A 7,173-nucleotide genomic window follows, 5' to 3' on the forward strand; every position below is an offset into this window, starting at 1 on the left:
AACAAACTGCCCCCTATCAAGGATCCGTGTGGGCTCAAACATCCTGGACCAAACACTGGGACCCAAAACAGTTACACTTGTCCCTTGCTCAGCCAAGGAAAACAAGGCAAAACAAAAAAAGGAAAAAAGTGTGTAAAAATAAATAACTATTTGTTGTACATCCAAAAAACGTGTTTGTGAAGTTCTTAAATAGTGAAGCTATTGTCACCCACCAGTAGTACAATACAATAGCCACACAATAAAAAAAACACAACAAAAACGAGTAAAAAAAGAAAACAATCAACCACCCTATATTGTCCCAACACAACAAAAATAAATAAGAAAAAAAACTCCAAACCCATTCCTGAATATTGTTCCAGTGATGGTCCTTCCCCAAAACTAAGTTATTAATGCAAATGGTCGTTTTCCCGACGTAAATCCAAACAGTATATCTTCCACAATATCGTATTCTGCCTGCAAACGCTTCGTCTGGTTTTTCCTGTCAACCATGTTCCTGTTCTGCTCTCAAATCCAGCCCCTTATATAGTCCTACCTGGACCGCCATTAGCTGTGGCGCTAAACAGGCAGGACTTCCTGTTGCTGGGACAAAAGTGCTCTACCCAACAGCCAGCCACAACACATATAAAACCAACGGAGGGTTGAGATGAGCAGATTCCAATAAAAAACTACAATACACAAAACCCATATAAAATTAATCGCTTGTGACACTATTTAAGCCTATTCTTTTTTTTTGTTTGTTTTACACACACGTAAAGTAAACAGTTCTATGTTTGGGTAGTTCGTGTTTCTCATGTAACATTTAAAACACATGTATTTCAAAGCCATATTTGTACAACTACAGTTAGGGTGACTAGATGTCCTGATAAAATCGGGATAGTCCCGATATTAGGGGCTTTGTCCCGCATCCCAATCGAGGTGCTGTCGAGACGCAATTTGTCACGATTTTTAGAGTAAACATTGATAAACGGTTTTACTGGTGAAGTGTCATGATGGCTGGTGTTGTCACTAAAAAGCAAAAAAGACAAGAGTGCAAGTATCGAAAGCAGTGGGGAAAAAAAATGTATTCAATCATATGCCCATGGTCAAGTCATCCAAAGATTAGGATTTCACTGACATTTCGCAGACCTGTTTAAACATTAAATACACTTAATATTTCAGAGTACTATAAAAGTCTTAAAATAGTGGTACTTGTTTCCTTACTAAAACAGAGTGCTGTCATTTGTTAAAAGGCAAGAGGGCAACATCCCCACAATTGCTGCTGAGATTCTCTGTCTGGTGTGGATTTGCCCATATATTGAGACTACACGTCTGCATCCACTGGTTGGAAGTGATGTCAAGCTTTGTCAGGTTATACCGATGTGGACATCAATTAGAAACAGTCCCAAAACTCGGTTACCCAAAGGTATCTGGCATTCTTTAATAAAGTTCATATATAAGCACGTTCGTTGTCATGTTATTTGTCCCATCCAGGAATGCATTTTATCAGTATTATATCAGTATAATTTGAGTTCACAAAATTTCTTTCCTCCCCTCACCAACTGAAAGTGTCCCGATTTTTCACTCTTGCTATCTGGTCACCCTAGCAGCTATAATGGTAGATTAAACAACCAAGGTTGGAAACACCGCTCAGCTGTCTTGTGTTTTCAAATCTGTGACTGACAGTGGCACGAAAGAACGGTTGTTCTGTGAAAATGTGTCACATTTACTAAAATAAAAATAATAATAAAAATGCTTTTAAAAAGACAAAATTCCCATTTTGCTTTTTTAATTATTTTATTATTATTATTATTTATTATTATTATTATTATTATTATTATTAGAATTACTATGTAGGACAACTTCTATATTATCATTACCTTTATTAAAAATGTGAACGTATTAATCTACGATTAATCAGCTAATGTCCATAAATTAACCGATCAGCCCTAGTTTGAAGTAGATTGGAATTTTGAGTGCGTTGAAGTTGTGAATTACATAAATGATAAAGTCAAACAAAAAAATGGAATTTATTAACATTTTAATATCATTAACATTATTTACCGTCTCTCAACATTAATATATGTAGGTGCATATGATTACATGATGGACCTACAGTGGCTCTCAAAAGTATTCATCACCCTTGGACCCCCCTTATTTTCGGTTTTGTATTTGTAATTAATTTAGAACAATTTGTAGATTTTATTTTTCACTTTGACATTATGGACTTTTTTCTGTTGATCAGTGGCGAAAACTTTTAATTAAATCAATTTTGATTCCATGCTGTGACACAATAAAATGTGGAAAAATCCAAGGGGGGTGAATACTTTTGAGAGTCACTGTATATCCTAACTTTAAGATATGGTTGCTACTGTAGCATTCATTTGATGTTCTGTACCCCTCACTTAATCATCACCGCCTAGGGCCCCACACAGCCTAAGGCCAGTCCTGGGTACAGCTAGTTTGGGAATATATGGAATGTACTGCACTTCTGATCAATTTAGCTTAAATTATTGTGCCTCTATTGTAATTGGGATTGGGATTTTATACTGACTTAAAATGTGTGAACTGTTAGGCCTTTAACAAAGGTCTTTCAAACACGTGTTTGTACTGACTTTAACACAGGAGGAAGCAACATAAACACCTGCCTAAAAATGTTTTGGTTTCAGTTTGACATTTTTAAACTTGATCATTTAATTTAATGAACATTGTTTTTCTATGACAAAGTGAGTAAAAACTGCATGCAGCGAAGAATACGGTAGATCTGATCAACTTCAATTCCCAGATAACCGCTACTCTTGGTGCAGAAATGTAACTGAGCAATAGCAAATCTGTTGCACGAGCTGGGCAGCTCAGACGATCCCTTCACAAACACATTGCATTTTTCCAAGTGCAGTGGTGCTGTCAGCTGCAGTAAAATTATAGCTGCACACCCTATAGCTCAAAATTGTTGTTTAAAATGTTATTTTATTTGAAAAACAGTTAAAAAAAACAGTGGGTGTCTACAGTATGTTGCACAAACGTATATTTGGAAGAAACTCTTCTGCTAAGTCAATACAGAATAGATATGTTGAAAGAAAAATCTGATTTAAAACATGAACATGGACAAATTTGACAAATGCAAAAAATAAGAGAAACGCAATTTAGGAGAGCTGGAACAACACATATTTAGGAAGCTGCATTTTTCACGACTTGTTGTTTTAACCTGCAATTCAGTTCTAAGCCTCAAGATTTCCGTGTAGCCACTCCAGCGAAACTGATCAAAAGAATGGAATTTGATGCAAGTTCGATCCGCTTTTATTGTGCTTGAAAAAAACAAGTTAGTAGAAACAATTGAGGCAACCTTGACCCCCACCTCTTTTACAGCTGTGCAATACAATACAATATAAACCCTGCGTGGGAATTGAACCCAAGACATGCTTCCCAAGCAGCTCGCAAAGCAGACACCCTCGCTTTCACACCACAAAGCGTGTCCTTACATTTTACACTTGTATTGAAAGCTTTCATCTGATTTTGCAAACTATCATAAGGTTGATCCAGTATACTGTATACTGTAACATTTTTATGTTTAGGAAGTAGTACTCATGTCGAATTCTCAAAATGTTTGTTTTATTTGAAACTACAGAGAATTCCTGTCAGGGCCCAGAATTCATGGCACCAAAATAACAACCTTGAGTTTTAGTCTTGGCACTTTCACTGCATATTGTCTCCGCTCACAGCTCACACGCTCACTCAGTCACACCCACAGTTTCTCAAACAACTTCTGGACTGTCTCCAGTCCCCAGGCTCATGCACCCCCTTATAAAACCTCCCGTCATTTCACTCCGCTGTGCGGCTCATCAACCAGTCAAATCCATGCTCTGCAACCCCCGAAAACAGCAACATACCTCCCCTTCCCATGTTAAGTAATGACCCACTCCCCTTCTACAATACATGTAACATAAAAGACAGACAAGCTGAACAGACAACAACAAGTCCTGCAACAAAGCCATTGTCTGGGTCCTTACAATATATTTTTTTAATTTAAGAGTAAAAATACATGAAAGCATGACGACCTTAATGTACAAAAATCTTCACTAATATATAACTGTATTTATTTTCGCTTCATACAGTATTAAAATGGCAGTGTTTATATCTGATAGTGAAAAATAAATAAAGATCAAGATAAATAATGTCATGTATTCATTTATCTATTCATTTATTTCAATATTTGTTAATGTATTTATTTATTTATGCTTTACTTTTACCACATATATAGGCTATCCTTCAACATAGCTAAGTCTCAGAAATTAACGTTCCTTTTTGTCCAGTGGGGACCACAAATAGCATTACTCTCATCAACCAGTATCGAGAGGAAACCGCACTTCCTTGCACCAGTAGGGACCACAATGAGCGTTACACTGACAGGAAAACAGCATTTTTCAGAGATCAAGATCATAATCTCAGAATGATGCGATGACTTGAAAAAAAAAATCTCCAAAATGTAAAATAATATACGTGTCCCATGAATTCTCAGCTGGCTGACTTCATCTTTCAAAATACTGCGTGTTTTCTCAACTAATCGTGTGAACTGACAGAAGCACAACATGCTTGCAAACTGAAGGTTATAGTTTCAAATCACATTCATGCTAGACCTTTTTTATATTTATATTATTAATACAAATATTTTTTTTGCAGGCAAATGTTCGATATGAAAACAGAAATAAATATTTGAATATACATGATATAGAAGTCGCAACAAAACAAGTTAATTGTCATTAAACTTGGATGTCCTGTAATATACATACAGTAAGCATGGATAAAACTCCCTGGGGTTTTAATTTTTTGTTTTTTTTTGTCTGCGACTAGTCCATTTTGAAATATCAATAAATCGTTTAAAATAAATGATACAGACATCAAAATAAATGCATTCCCTGGTATATTTCCCTGTTGACAAAACAAACAAGCAAACAAACTAAACATGAATGTCCTGTAATATACATATGCATGGATAAAAGTGCCTGAGGTCTGCAAAAATCTGCAAAAAAAAGGGGAGAAAAAGGAGAAGGATATGTTTACCTTCCTTTGGTGACTTATTTCTCTTACTGCATGACATGTATTGACTTGTTTTCTACATTTCAGCTCAGAGTGTTGGGAACTACAAATCAAAAGCGAAATTATGCTTTTTGCTGTATGGAGAGTCTTGCTGATAACTTGGGCAAGGAACTACCATTCCTCTCAATTCCAGGGTTTGATGCTCACTGTAAATCTGAAATGGAGGGATATCAACTATATACAAAAGAAAATGGTAGTGGTATTTCTTTGACCGAATTTTGGAGAAATGCAGAAGTTATTTCCTCATTTAGCAAGAAAGGCTCAAAGATATCTGTCAGTTGTTATCAATTCTATGGATGCTTAAGGAAGTGTTTCTTCATATGGGCACATTTCCACAAACCAACATGAAAGACCAGGTGAACCAACTGACGATGCTTAAGTTTAAAAGCAAAATATAATGCACAAGTGTTGAGAATGAACTTTTTTTTTTCATTATTTTCAAAGAACAAAACAAAACCACTAAAAGCAAAACAAACAAAATAAATAAATAAATAAATAAACACATCTTACATGTGGTATGATAGAAAATCAAATGCCCAAATTCCAATAAATATTTCTAATATCTATACTGTTCTAGGTTCAAGCATTGGTGCCAGAAACTGGGAATTTATTTAAAAAAAAAAAAACAATATCTTCTCTTCCGTTGACAAAATATATATTTGTGCCCGTTGAGATCAGATGTCAAGATTTCTTTAATTTTTATTTTTTATGAACTGATCTATAGTACCAAAACAAAAACATGTAAGTAATCAGTCTAATGTATGTTTATTTAAAATTGTACCATAATGTATCATGCTAGTAACAGATATAACTAGAGCCATGTATGCTTATTACCATGTATGTTAAACTGGACCACTGTGATACTGTATCAAGTTTGGAGTGGGATGGTGATGTTTTATTATGGCAGACTTTCTATACCAACTGTAGCATTTCATGCAGAAAGGACACTACCATTAATTCTGCTATAGGGCTTTATATACTACACATAATGTATCCAGGGCATTAAACACGCACATTCCTTGGGAACTACAAGAAACGTTTAAATGCAGAAAATTTCCTGTGATGTCCTCAGTGTTCTCACAAGAAGAATATCTACTGTGTCCTTCCTAATGAATAAAAACAGCTAAAGCCATTAACCAAAGCTCTTATCTGCTTACTTTTGCATAGTTTTACCTCTGTATGTATGAAATGTGAAAAATTACATATTTTTAAACAGTTATAACTCATTTTTTGTACTGTGAGTTTAAGTTGATCCTCATTGCACCTGAAAATCCCAAATGACTACTGGCAAACTAAATCATTTGTCTTTTTTATTCACTGTTGGGCATTGCGTGTAACACGAATCACTGCTGAGCTAGTCTATTTTTAAGTATGGTATGTGGTCTTTTTCAAAAATTGTCTCCTTGTGCTGATAAAATATATGTGAAGAAATAACATAATTAATGTATCCCAGGATTTAATTATTCTGTAATGGGCTTCGTTCAACTTGATTTTTTTAGTTTGTTCAATATTCATTCTCTCTTTGTTCTATGTACAGTAACTGTAAAAACCACCAAGCATTTGGCAGAAATGAAGGATTTTCTTGCGCCTCAGTTAGAGCTCAGTTCAAACAAAGGTGCTGGTAACAGCAAGGGCACATTAATTCAAGGACAGGACTCTATCCTTCAATTGTACGTTGCACTCAGTAAAGGCCCAAAATGTAAATCGCACCTTCCAGTGGTAACATTTTGTTCACCTGCCTATCTAGCAATCCAGTTGAGTATTTTTATTTATTTATTTATGTGCCTTAGTTCATCAATGTATTTATTTATTTATTTGCCTTAGTTCCTTACCTGTATATTGCAACAGAGTATCTTTCTGAAATAGTTTTTTGTGTACAGCAGAGATTTATAAAGGCACCACCCTCTCCCTACCTTTTTTTTCTCTCTCTCTCAGCTTTATTAATACCATCAGCTTCACATGGATCAGTGACCTCTGCGTTATTTCACCGGCCTGGTGTAATAAATAATGGGAGATGTCTGAAGCTCATCACAATAGCAAATAGGGTGGTATATAACATGTCGTCCTCTCAAAATTGCCACAGCAGGGAGGGCTGGCAGCCCA

The sequence above is a fragment of the Polyodon spathula genome, chromosome 4, assembly GCF_017654505.1.
Source record: "Polyodon spathula isolate WHYD16114869_AA chromosome 4, ASM1765450v1, whole genome shotgun sequence".
In the NCBI taxonomy this organism is placed as follows: Eukaryota; Metazoa; Chordata; class Actinopteri; order Acipenseriformes; family Polyodontidae; genus Polyodon; species Polyodon spathula.